We start from the raw sequence: 13,692 nt of genomic DNA on the forward strand, positions 1-13,692 counted from the left end.
CTCCTTCATGAGCCCTTGATAGTTTATAAATTGTTATTTTGTCATAGCTTGCTGATTATTGTTTCTTAATGAGTATTATTTTTAAAAAATCTATAAAGCTTTACTTTCAATGTTACTAAAATACTTTTTGTTTTTAACTTTTTAATTTCCAGCTATTGTGCCTTTTAGGAATGTACCTAATACTGTCTTTGATGATTCTAGAGATTAAAATTTTTGCAGTAAATTAATAAATGGATGCATAGTTACGCATTTCAAATTCATATTGAATTTGAAAGTGATATTTTTATGATTCTATGATTGTATCAGACACATACGTCATACATTTGATATACTGTTAATCAAGTTCAATCCATTTTACATATCTTAAAATAATCCCAAATATGCTAAATCTGGAGTAAAAAAAATAAAGCTGCTTTAAAAAGGAAAAAAAAGTGGCTGAGTGGGTTAGATTCACCAGCTTTTCTATTAGAAACTAAGCACATTAACAATTATGCCTTCAGGTATCCATCCATCTACATTATTGTTGTTGTTGTGAGGTGCCATTAAGTCAGTTCTGACTCATAGCAACACTGCGTATATTAGAACAAAACACCGCCTAGTCCTGTGCTATCCGCCCAATTGTTCTTATCTCTGAGCCCACTCTTTCAACCATTGTGTCAATCCATTCCATCCAGAGCCTTCCTCTTTGTCCCTGCCCCTCCACTTTATATGATGTCTTTCCCTAAGGACTGGTCCCTCATGACAGCGTGTCCAAAGTACATGAGAAGAAATCTGGTCATCCTTGCCTCCATCTTCATTAAAGACAGCCAAAGTGAGCCACTGCTCTGGTGAAGCAGTGTTCTTCTATCTTGTCCCAACTCAGGAATCTTCAAAGCAGGCTGGCTGCCAATTGGACTGTAAAGCTGATCGTCATAAGTTCCCTTCCTGCACAAATTGCCAAAAGTTCACGCCTTCAAGCTCCCAGGAAGGCCATGTACATGGGACTGATGTTCTTCCCTGCTCTCACCCAGCCCTGGCATTTCTGCTGCTCCCAGTGCCAGTTACCAGGTTTAAAAGACATAGTAAATGATACTGAAAAGAAAAATCTGCAGAAGCCAAGCTGAACGGCAGGTCAGTGTAGCCCACAGTGTGATTCACCTGTCAATAATCCTAATCTAACCTGAGTGAAGGGTCAAATGAAGTGTCAGTTTCCCTCAAATCTGCAACTTGCAGAATAGATCAGAAGCGCTCTATGAGTTCTATGAATACTAGGGTCTTTTGAATGTTTTTCCTAATTAAACTATAAATGCACACTGTAGAAAATTTGGAAACGCATCAGGGAGATTTACAATTAGCCATAATGGCACCATTCTTTACATATTGACAGATATTTGGAATTTCAGTTCTACATGTACATTTATGATTTTTTTCAAATTGGGCTCTTTATACATTCATTAGTCCCCTATTCCACTTAATGAACTCTTCCTGTGTTGTGAAATATGACTTTAACAGCAATATAATATGACCTCATGACTATGTCTGTGTTAGTCCAGGTTGACTCTAGAAACAAATTCATAGACATTCATATGTGTATGAGAGCTTTATATCAAAGAGTAATTGTATATTAAGAAAATATCCCAGCCCAGTCCAGATGAAGTCCATAATCCGATATTAGCCATATGTCCAATACCAGTGTATAAATTCTTCAGACTCATACAACACATGCCATGATGCTGAATGCAGGAAGCTCACAAGCCAATGAATGGAAAGTCTTGTGAATCCAATGGCAGTGGAAGTATCTCAATGCTGGCATGGGTCTCCACGTGGCTCCTCCAGCTCCAGGGCTCTGGCTGTCATCAGCATAGCTCCATCTGGCTTGTCAACAAGAATGTCTCACAGGGAGAGTGTGTGTCCCACCTCCAGGAAGGAAGACAGAAGTTCCCAGAATCCTCAAGAGAAGGCCATGCCCACACAGAGGCACCATTGACTATGACCTGTTTGACAGGCTAGACTCCACCCCTTTGCTCAAGTTGACAGGAGATTATGTAACTGCCACAATGTCATAATTTCATTTGCTAAAAAAGTAGGCTGTTGGTACAGATGGGAACTGAAAATACAGGGAATCCAGGACGGATGAGCCCTATAGGACCAGTGGTGTGAGTGGAAAAACAGGGAGGGTAAAGGGAGAATGGGTAGGAAAGAGGGAACCGATTACATGGAACTGTGTGTGACCTCCTCCCTGGGGGACAGACAACCGAAAAGTGGATGAAGGGAGACGTCGGACAGGGCAAGATATGACAAAATACCCATTTATAAACTATCAAGGGCTCATGCGGGAGGGGGGAGCGGGGAGGGAGGGGGAAAATGAGGACCTAATGTCGGGGGTTTAAATGGAGAGAAAATGTTTTGAGAAACGATGTGCAAATGCGCTTTACACAATTGATGTGTATATGGATTGGGATAACAGTTGTATGAGCCCCTAATAAAATGTTAAAAAATAAAATTAAAAAATAAAAAATAAAAAAGTAGGCTGTTTCCAACAAGTTCTGTCTCTAAAAGGGAGAACTCTAGATAAGAAGTGACAAAGGTGGTGAAGAAACTCCAAACCACAGCGTGGAAGTGCTTACACTAAAGAGAACTGAAGAGGCCCATTAAGTATGTTCTTAAAACATCAAAGTCTCCATGTAATATAACACATGAACTGTTTTGGAGATTTCCTCCATGAAAATCGCCACAGCAGAGGGAATATTTTAGTGTAATTTAAGGAAGAACTCTCTACTGGCTAAAAATAATAAGTAAATGGAATTAGCCCTCCCAGGAAGTACTGAGTTCTCTTTATCTAAGAATGGTCAAGAAGAGTGCTAAAAAATAAACACATAATTTTTTTAAAAGAAGAGTGTTGATGGCCATTTGGCAGATAAAGTTGTAGATGAGATGACAACATCTGTGGTAGCAAATGATCTAGATTCTGAGCATTGAGCAGAAATTATGAATCATTCTGTCCAAACTGCACGTCTTGGTAATTCCCATCTAGAACAAAAGTCTAAACCACCATCATTTATTAAACATGTGGAACCTTACAAGGAAATTTAGATATATACACGCATGCACACATACACAGAGAAATAGCTATGAAGTGTGTCTGTATTGTTAAATAGGTAAGAAAACTTAATGTCCAAATATCTCACAGAGAACTAGAACCAGGTTTCTACTAGTCCCGGTGTCTCTCTCAGTCTATGTAGAGTTAAGAGTGCTAACTTTCATGTCACTAATTACATTTACCTTCTTAATTTTAAATTTTAAAGTTTACACTAATATTAGAAGAATGAGGATTGTAAATAAAATAGACTTGCCCAGAGAGCAAGAAAACCAGTATACAGTGACCAGCTCAAACAGCATTTGAGCAAAGGATTAACAGGCAGCTTTGCTCTGTTTTAAGTGGCCTAGTCACTTGGACATGATGAGGTAGCCCCGCGCTCTGTCAATGAAATGCTCTTTTGGAGGTCTTTGTTTGAGTTCCTCCAGAAACAGCCCTTGAGACGAGGCTTTGAGTACAAGTTGAGGAAGGAGGAATGAAATCAGCCAGGGAAGGCAGCCAGTAACGTCAGGGGGCAACTGGAGCTTAGTCCTGCTGGGAATCTCTGGCAGTACAGTGGCAAAGGTTTTCAGGCAGGAGCAGTACAAAATTGGGGTATTTATGTACTAACTCTCATCAGGAGTTGACTGAAGATTGGTCCCTGAGAGTCTTAACACCAAGCACTTCCTACCTGCTTTTGGACTGGAGAAGACAGAGTAGCTGCCCTTGACCCTGGGCAAGGATATGCAGACCTTGGCCCTTAGAGCTCCCCAAGTGTCCGGAGGGTATCCAGCCAAAGGAGCATGGTCTGGGCACTGAAACACCTGCTGCAGACAAGATGACTATGAAATACATTGAAGGTTAAAAGAACGATGTGCTATATGGAGAAAACTCCTTGCTGCTAATTGTTTTCCATGAAGTAAAAACTCTACCAGACGTTTACAAACAAGACTAAAAAAATGTCTTTGTAATCACATGACATTCAGCGTTCTCAACAGCAGAATCATTTCTGAGGCTTCAGTATTCTGTATGTTAAAAGAGAAGGAATGTAGCGATTGTTCCATGTTATTTCTCGGTGCTTTACCTTACAGTTAAGACACCGTGAAAAATGAACATGAATATATAAATATAAATCATTAGTGTCGATTTAATTCAACAAACCTTCATGGATAGCAATCGCTCCATTTTTATTATTACTCTATAATTTTATGGATGTTGAATTTAATCTGAGGAATCCAGTCCCACTTGTAAAATCTCACTATTCCAAATAATTGAAATTTTCCTTTATCCATCTTAAGTGGTAATAAGTGGAAGTAGCTATTGACCAAGAACAAGGTTGAATTACTCAGCAAGCAAGGTAAACAAGGGTTGACTTTGTGCCTACATGCTAATCTGTGGTGAATAATTTCATGGTTTTTTCTCATCAAAGATTCTGATTCTAGGCATGGCTTGGCCAGCTCCATGTTTCCCCACCCCACAACACTTTCCTACAGAATTCAAGCCTCTTTTCAACTGCTTAATCCCCAACAAATTCAAGCCTCTTTTTAACTGTTTAATCCCCGACAGGGACAAATACACAGTAAGCATGATGAGAATGTTTGCCTTGCTTGCTGGGTAATTCACCATGGGTCAAGAAGCTCTCTCAGACCATGTTAAAATCAGAGCCACCTGTATTCCTTCTTCTCAGTGAACATGATGTGGAGAAATTCTCTGATTTCATGAAATCACTGTTTATTGAGCCCTGGTGTGTGAGAAAGAGAAAACTAATTTCCAGATATGTTGAGGTCTTATACACACATGTATAAGATTTGGATTACAGCAGGGGGGTAGTCAGATTTGGAGTGGTGGATGCGCTTGACCATGCAGCTCCCAGGCCAGTGATGAGCACAGTGGGAAAAGGGGGGAGTATGTGATTCGTGAAATAGAGGAGGACTTCTCCATGAACTTGTGGAACGTGGTGTATGTGAAAGTGTGCAGAGCACGAGTAGAACAGCAGTGCATCTGCTTTACTTCAAAAATCTTCTCTGTGGAGGCTGCTATGACCCAGAAATACTAATGATTTTATGAAATCCAAAGAAACCTCCTCTCTGGGGTTTTGAGTTTTCTCAGAAGTAGATCCAAGACAGGCGCATAGTTTATTCCTGGGTAGTGCAAAGAGTGAATGAAGGTTGTAGATTCAAATCCATCCAGAGGTGCCCACCCGGCCTCTTTCTGAAAAAACAGTCACTGAAAACCCCTGAGGTGAGGTGCAGTTCATCTCTGACACCTATGGGATCCCCGTGACTCAGTGGCACAGCAGCTCTTGTATTGTTTTGTTTTTAGTGTTTGCCCAGGCTTGGTTTGGGTTCTGGTTTGAAGGAAACACCCAGAGAGGAGAACAGTAATGCCACTAGAAAGAGGAGCAGGCCGACTGTGTAGACCCAGCTTGGCCCGAGTTATCCAGCAGCTCCTGTCAATCACTGCTTGAGAGCTATGTCCGGAGAGTATGAATGGGTGGACGGTTTTAGGGCTGGGGGTTAATACTTGGCTCCCTTGTCGTAACATCTGTAGGAGGGCACTGGGTGCTCAAGGATGGACTGAATATGGACTGAATTAAGTGCAATCGAGTCGAATCTGACTCATAGTGACTCTATGTACAGCAGAAGGAAGCACTGCGTGGTCCTTGTGCAGTCATTGTCTGGGTCCATTGTTGTAACCACTGTGCTGGTCCATCTTGTTGAGAGTCTTCCCCCTTTTCACTGCCCATCACTTTACCAAGCATGATGCCCTTTTCTGAGGACGGGTCTCTTCTGAAAACATGTCCAAAACACATGAGGCAAAGTCTCCGTATCCTCTCTTTTAAGAAGCATTCTGGTTGTACATCTTCCAACACAGATTTGTTTGTTCTTTTTTTCCATCATGGTACTTTCAATTTTCTTTGCCAGTACCAGCTTCCAAATGCATTGATTCTTCTTCAGTCTTCCTTAGTCAATTCTCAACTTTCACAAGCACCGGATGCAATTGAAAATACTAGGGCTTGGGTCAGGTGTACCCTAGTCTTCTAAGAAACATCCTTGAGCACCCAGTGCCCTCCTCTGAACTCTGAATTATAAAAGTAGTAAAAGCGTTTATGACCTGGATCAGGATAAGATGGAGAAACCAGAAGAGTTCTGGCCAAAAGCTTAATCAAAGACTTTGAAAAATGACATACAAGCTACCAGAAATTAAGGTAAAGACCCATTGCTGATTGTCAGGGATCTAGTGAAGACAATGCCCCAGATTGAATTTCTGATCTAATATCTTCTCTACCATAATCTTCCTACTAAAATGATACTAGTCACTATTCAAAAGGAGAGCCAATTCTAAAATAAGGGAAGAGGGTGTAAGGTAGCAACTGTCTATTCCACAAGTTTTCCTGCAGGCCCAAGGCAATTATAGAGAGGAGCAACAGAGCCCTGGTGGCTGAGGGGGAGGCCATTTCTTATCCAGAGCCTCCATGTTCTAGCCTCTTATGCAGCTTCGAAGTCCTGTGCTGAGAATCAGCCCAGGTTCATGAGCCCATTCTAAAGGAGGTAAAGAGAATATAAGGTGGCAACTAGCTTCTCCAAATGCGGTTTCTTCAGGCCCAAGAAATTAAAGTGAGGAGCAGCAGAGCCCAGATAGTCAAGAGAGAGACCACTTCTTGCACGAAGGCCTCCATCTTTTTGCATCTTAAAGTTGCTCCAAAGTCTTGCTGAGAGTAAGCCTGGATTCACAGGACCCCTTAAGGCCCAGTTTTCCATGAATTCTTTGTGAGTGCAACAAATGTAAACAATGACTTCATTAGTGTCGATCTATAACTTCTGCCATATGGTTCTGTAGGACCTCGTCTAAAGAGATAAATTCTATTTCCCACCTATTGACTGTGGGTTTGGCCTCATGATTTGTACAGAGCAATAGAATAATACTGTTTTCAAATAGAGAACATTGTCAAGTAGATTGTGGCCGATGTAGTTAGGTTACATTGGAACATTGTACCATTTGATCACCCTTCTGACACAAAGAAGACACTAACAAGTGAAATCGACAATGACAAACAAAAACAAAAAACCTCAATCGAAAAGACAGCAGAAAATGTTAAAAACTGGAACAACTTTAAAATGGGTCAAAGGGAAGGTCAAATGATAAGATGTTAGATTTTAACCTAACTCTGGTGGCTTAGTGGTTACACGTTGGGCTGCTAGCCACAAGGTCAGTAGTTCAAAATCACCTACTGCAGGAGAAAGAAAGGGCTTTCTACTCCCATTAAGAGTTACACTGTCTTGGAAATTCACCGGGGCAGTTCAACACTGTCCTATATTGTCACTATGAGTCAGCATCAACTCAATGGCAGTGTTTGGCTTTTTGGTTTAGAGAAATGGCAGGTGAGGTCAGGGGAAATGAGGAGCTAACAACGAGAAAGAAGAAAATGTTCTGAAATTGATTGTGGCAACTAGTGCACAATTCTTAAAATGAGTAAACTATTAAATTGTATGATATGTTGGGGGGAAATCTTTTTTCAAAAGACCCATAGCTGAACATTTGGAGGACAGTATGGGTTTCAGTGTACACTATCTACCTATAGATAACCAACTGCTGTTTCTTTATTGTCTATACCTCAAAGATGGATGGGAATATAAGTTTGCCAATAGGAAAAAAAACTACATTCTTTGGTCTCATTCAAAATTTAGAACATTATGCATGCCCTAGGGATGTCCTTTAACTAGTGTAAGTTCTTATGGTAGGAAAAAAATCCACCCTTATGAGCCTGTTTCAGTTCTTTTGATGGACCCCTGATAGGTGGCTGTGTGTGAAGAACGGCCTTTGGGGTACTCTGAAGGGCTGTCAAGGCTGCACCTGGGAAAAAAGGCTTTGAGCTTGACAGTGTGCCCCAGAGCTTCAGGCCGCATGTGGGCACCTAATAAAAGAATGACGTCTGGAAATGTGTGCGTTTGCCAGCCCTGCGTGACTCAGAGGCCGTGAAGTATTGATCACGACGGGTTCTAAGACCTATTAATATTTAAGTAAGCATATTAATATTTCATACGAAAAAGGAGGTTAAAATAACCTTTGTGTCTTTTTGAAAAGAAGGGCCGTCTTTCTTCTTTTCACTCATCAGTGTTAGCGCTTCAGAGGCCAGGATGAACCCTGGGAACACAAGAGCTTTTTCTAAAAATCATTTTGACAGACCGTTAGTAAATGGCTTTCATCTGAACACAATCAACAAGTTAAATTTTTTTCCATTTTACCGTAACATATTTTTGCTATAAAAAATGGGGGGAAATAAAATAAAATCTTATTAAATTGAAATGAAATTACTTATTTAGTTATAGAAAACAGGTACAGTTGAAAGGAAATAATCTGGCCAACTGATGTTCCCAAATTGCTCAACTGTTTTGTTTTATTTTTCCCTGCATCGAGTCCCTACTATGTATCAGATACTGTACTAGGGACCTGGATTATAAAATGTGAAAAAATCCAGTTCCTGCCCCCAGGGAGTTCAGAATTCAGTAGTGGGGGCGGGGGGGTACATCTGTAATTGTATAATTACCTTATAATGAGCTCCTCGGTGTTCTAGAACTAAAAACAGTCCAATATGGAAACACAGCAGTAAGAACAACCAAGTTTTCCCTAAAAGTTAAGAAAAAAGAATATTTACATACCTTTGAAGAATGAGCAGCAACATGCCAAATGAGGAATGGACGTATTTTCTTGAATCAATTCATGTGAATTCATCAAGAAGTTTGATTTATATGATATTGAACAGCTGAGTGATATAGTATTATAATTAGTTGTTCCTTTAAGAAACCTAGACGAAAAACAGCCTACCAAAAGCAATCCTTCACTCCAAGTCTCCTGTCTGATCCTTTAAGAATTTAAGTGACTTGAAAACAAAGATGTGGTCCTCGGATTTTTTGGATTCATGGGAAAATCAGCTGGAGGCCTCATTCCCAAGACTTTACTTCAGAATTCTATAAATAAATGACACAATGGTGGCTGGGTGGGTGGTAATGAGACCGCTAGGACTTTGTATTTTACCACCAAGCACTCATGTTCAGAAGGTAGCCTAGTTATGTTTATGTTGCATCACATGTCACAGGTCATTTATGCAGATAGATATTTGAAAAATGACTTCTATGCTGCCTTTCTTTCTTTCCCATTCTCTTCTTCAGCATCAGCATATCCTCCCTGAATTTCTAAGATGTGAAATATTTCAACAAGTTTCTTCTTTGGGTTTCTATACCAGAACCAAAAGGCTGTGCCTGTGACTTGCTTAAAGTGGATGAATCTTACAAATAATTGATTTGCCGGTAAGGCTTTGCTGCAGGTACGATGGGACAGTTGCACCTGTTGTTGTTGTCAGTGGTTTTCAATCAGTTCTGACTCCTGGCAGCCCAACATACAAGGGCATGTGGTGCACCATGCTCAAGCGAGTTGCTATGTTTGAGCCCCTTGTTGCAGTCGCTGTGCCAGGCCATTCATTGAGTGCCGTCCTCTTTTTCATTGACCCTCTACTTTACCCAGCACGATGCTCTCCTCCACGTTATTTTCAGCAGCAAGTGCTTCAAGTACTCTTTCCTTGTGCCATCTGCAAAACCCCGGCTCTTAAGCCTTCCGCCAAGCCTAGTGCTGTGTTCCTCTTCCTATAGTCCAGCGTCTCAAAATTATTTACTTTGCACACCGATTCAATAAGTGTGATGAAAGGACAAGACCCTGACAAGTATCTTTCCTGATAAATATGAAGCATCCCCTTGTTCTGCCATTTGATCACCTTTTCATCAATGGAAGAGGGCCGCATGAACACAATTCAGCATTTTGGACTTTCCATTCTTTGCAACGAAAATTGCAATTATCCATATCCAGATTTGCAATTATCTGTAATTTATTAAAATTCACATAGTTGAATGCCTTTTTATAATCAATAAAGCACAGTAAACCGCTAATATTCCCTGCTCTCACCCAAGACTCATCTGACATCAGCAATGAAATATTTTGTTCCTCATTCTCTTTTGAATCTGACTTGATATTCTGGTAGTTCCCTGTTAATGAACTGGTGCAATTGCTTTTGAATTATCTTCAGAAAAAATTTACTTGCATGTACTACCATGTTGGACTTAATGGGGTGGTACTGGTTTTCACTTTCTCCTTGTCTTCGGGTTCTTGAAATAGTTCTTCCTTAGTCAGTTGGATCTGACAAAGATCTGGCCAGATCCAATCACCGAATGCAGAGAGTGGCAGATACACCCCCAGCCCAGTGTGTGTGGTCATCTACAGTACCCACCATGTCTTGTTACCAATAAAGAGAAGGGCATATATTCACTAGAGCCCCAGCTATAAGTCACTGCAAGGACAACTACAGTTCAAACAGTTATGTTCAACTACCTCCCAAAGGGTTGGTGGTTTAAATCTACCCAGGTCCATCATGGAAGAATGCCCTAGCAATCTACTTCCATAAAATTACCATCAATGTAAACCCCGTGGAGCACAGTGCTACTCGATACTGAGGAGGGTCCCATGAAAACTGACAAGAGCTTGATCAAAATGAGACAATATTAAGACACTCTTCAAAGGACCAGTTGAAGTATCAGAGGCTTTTTAAAAATGAGAGGGCTTACCTGCCATGGCTAGCTTGAAGGTAGAAGATGGATGCAATATTTTGCCTGAGAGTATATCTGTGATGGGATTTTTTTCAGCTGAGTGGGTGGGTATGAATTCTGTTTGGCAGTTGGAGCCTCCCCAATGATATGATCTAATATAATGTAATCAACTCCATAATGGTTCTGCTATGAGTAGCCAAACAGCTGTGGGAAGATTATCATTGTGGGAAAATTAGTGAAATCCTATCCTCTTACTCAGGTCACAGCCTGATGCAACTGGAAGGGAGTCTTACGGGGAATGTGGCCTGTTCCTTTGCAAGCTCTCTCATCAACCTGCCATATTGCCTGCTGACTAAGAGCTATCAGCAGTCTGCCATATTGCTTACAGATGTTGGATTCATTTAACTCTGTAACCACCAGCTTGACTTAGATGCTGCTGTGCCTCCACCTCTACCAATCTGTGATCTTCCTGTCTCCTGGTTCATCTTCCTGTTTCATCTTCTACAGCCCTGGAAGGGAAAGTCTGCAGCTTAACATTTGACTCGCAAACTTTGACCAGATTGAACTTGCCCACTTCTACAACTGTGTGATTTCCTTGATATAAGTATATAGAGATAGAAATAGATACTTATCTATCTATATAGACATATACTTTAATGAGTTATCTTTTCTAGAAAACACAGCCTAACACAACATCTTAGCTTGGCTTCCCCTACCACCCATTCCTGATTCCTCCTCTCCTTACTGCTTTCCCCTGGGAGCATGTCCTTATAAAATCACTTGCTCACAAGTGCTTGTCTAAGGGTCAGTTTCTCCTGACCTTCATATATGTGAGCAAGCTGGTGCTTTGGCAAAGCATAATTTCCCATCCCACCTGACCCACCCAGAAAACATGTGTGACATCGAAATAAGACTAGTTTCTCAACCATGATAACCCCGCTGACACCTATCCTACAGGAAATTATTTTCCACAAGAAAAGAACCCTTAATTACTAACCAATAATTACCATCTGAAGCCCTATTCGAGTTTGGCTCACAGTAACATTCTTTAGCATCATGGTGTTATGGTGAGACCTGTTTTGAAATCACAGAAATATAATAATTATTGACATCATTGGTATGAACATTGGTTTTTTTGTCTCATTCAAAAAGTATAAATTGAACTTTCCAGAATGCTAAAGACATTGATGTTATTCTTGTGGAGGTCCTGAATCACCCCTTCCTTCTCTTCTCCACCATAACTCACATATACTCTCTTTATAACTGGCAAAGAGTGTTCCAGAAGACTGAGTGGAAAAGAGCCAATCCCTTAGAGCACTAAGGTGGTAACCAGACAGCATATTTTAAAACAGTTTTATTGATAAATAAATCCCATATCATACAATTCGATAGGTCAGCCATATCAAGAAGAGTTGTATGATCATATGACAATCAATCCTAGACCATTTTTCTATTCTTCTTCTCATTGGTGTTAGCTCTCCATTTCTTCCCAACTTTCCTGCCTTACAACCAAGGAACCATTAATCCAGTTACTGTTTCTCGGAATGTTCCTATCCCGTATTTCACATATAGAAAAACATTTCTGAAAAAAACAAACATCTTTTTTAAAAGATGAAGCAAATTTAAAATGGGTCAAGAGAGATTAAATGATAAGATTTTACATTTTAACCGAACTACATCTGCCGTAATCAACTTTACAATGGTCTGCCTGATAACAAGGCTATTCACGTTCCTCAGCTATGGTCGGAGGGGATTCTCCAGAGGCTTAATCTATGTGTGAATCCTGAAAACGGATTATGGGCTTCCACTGTGCTCCACAGCCTTCTGTAATCTTACCCTGCCACCTTACAAAGAGTCCTTTCTCAGTGAATAAGACCATAACCAATATTTGCATACATTTAAATTAGTCATTCAAAACACTCACAATTATCCTATACTACATCAGTTTCTGTGACAGGAAATTTGGAAGACACCTACTTGTCTAACTGACTGGACGAGATCTATATTTATACCAATCTCAAATAAAGATGACCCAACAGAATATACAAACTATAGAACAATATCACTGATATCATGTTCAAGTAAAATTTTGCTGACAATCATTCAACATGGTTGCAGCAGTCCATTAGACAAGGAGCGGCCAGAAATTCAAGCCTGGTTTAAAAAAGGAAGTAGAGCAAGGCATATTATTGCTAATGTCAGATGGGATCTCGGCTGAAAGCAGAGAATATTTTCACTTGTGTTTGTTCACTTGTGTTTTATTTGTGAGCCAAAGGTCTGTAAAGATCTGTGTGGATCATAGCAAACTCTGCATAGCCTTGAGAAGAACAGGACTTCCAGAACACAATCTGGTGCTCATGTAGAACCTACAGATAGGTCATGAGGCTGTTCTACAAACAGAATAAGAAGATACTGCATGGTTTAAAATCAGGAAAGGTGTGTGTCAAGGTCGTTTCTTCCTGTGATACTTAATCTATGCTGAGCAAATAATCAGCGTAGCTGGACTATATGAAAAAGAAAATGGCATATCAGGATTGAAGGAAAGCTTATTAACAAACTGCTGTATGCAGATGATACAACCTTGCTTGTTGAAAGAGAGGAGAGCTTGAAGTACTTGCTAATGAAGATCAAGGATTGCAGCCTTCAATAAGGATTACAAATTAATACAAAGAAAACAAGAATGTTCCAATAAGTCACATCATGATACATGGGGAAAAGATTAAAGTCGCTAAGGATTTCATCTTGCTTGGATTCACCATCAATGCGCATGGAAGTAGCAGTCAGTATATCAAGCAAGCATTGCACTTAAAAAAAGCATCTTTAAAGTGTGGAAAAGCAAGAATGTTACTTCGACGACTAAGGTGCACCTGACCATGGTATTTTTGATCGCCTCATATGCATGTGAAGTTGAATAAGGAGGCCTACAGTAGAACGTATGCGCTTGAACTGTGGTGCTGGTGAAGAACAGTGAGCATGCCAGGGACTGCCAAAAGAACAAAGACGTATCAGCAGAATGCTCCTGAGCAGAGAGGATGCCAAGAC

General features: G+C 40.4%; 1 protein-coding gene across 1 annotated transcript in view; it reads left to right on the forward strand.

The window, feature by feature from the left end:
• The window catches only part of PCSK2 (proprotein convertase subtilisin/kexin type 2), a 300,350-nt gene that overhangs the window by 156,121 nt on the left and 130,537 nt on the right, over positions 1-13,692 (forward strand). The gene's annotated exons all lie outside the window — the stretch shown is intronic.

Source organism: Echinops telfairi, unplaced genomic scaffold, assembly GCF_000313985.2.
Source record: "Echinops telfairi isolate 266 unplaced genomic scaffold, ASM31398v2 ScPeMD7_5592;HRSCAF=6446, whole genome shotgun sequence".
NCBI classification, from domain to species: Eukaryota; Metazoa; Chordata; class Mammalia; order Afrosoricida; family Tenrecidae; genus Echinops; species Echinops telfairi.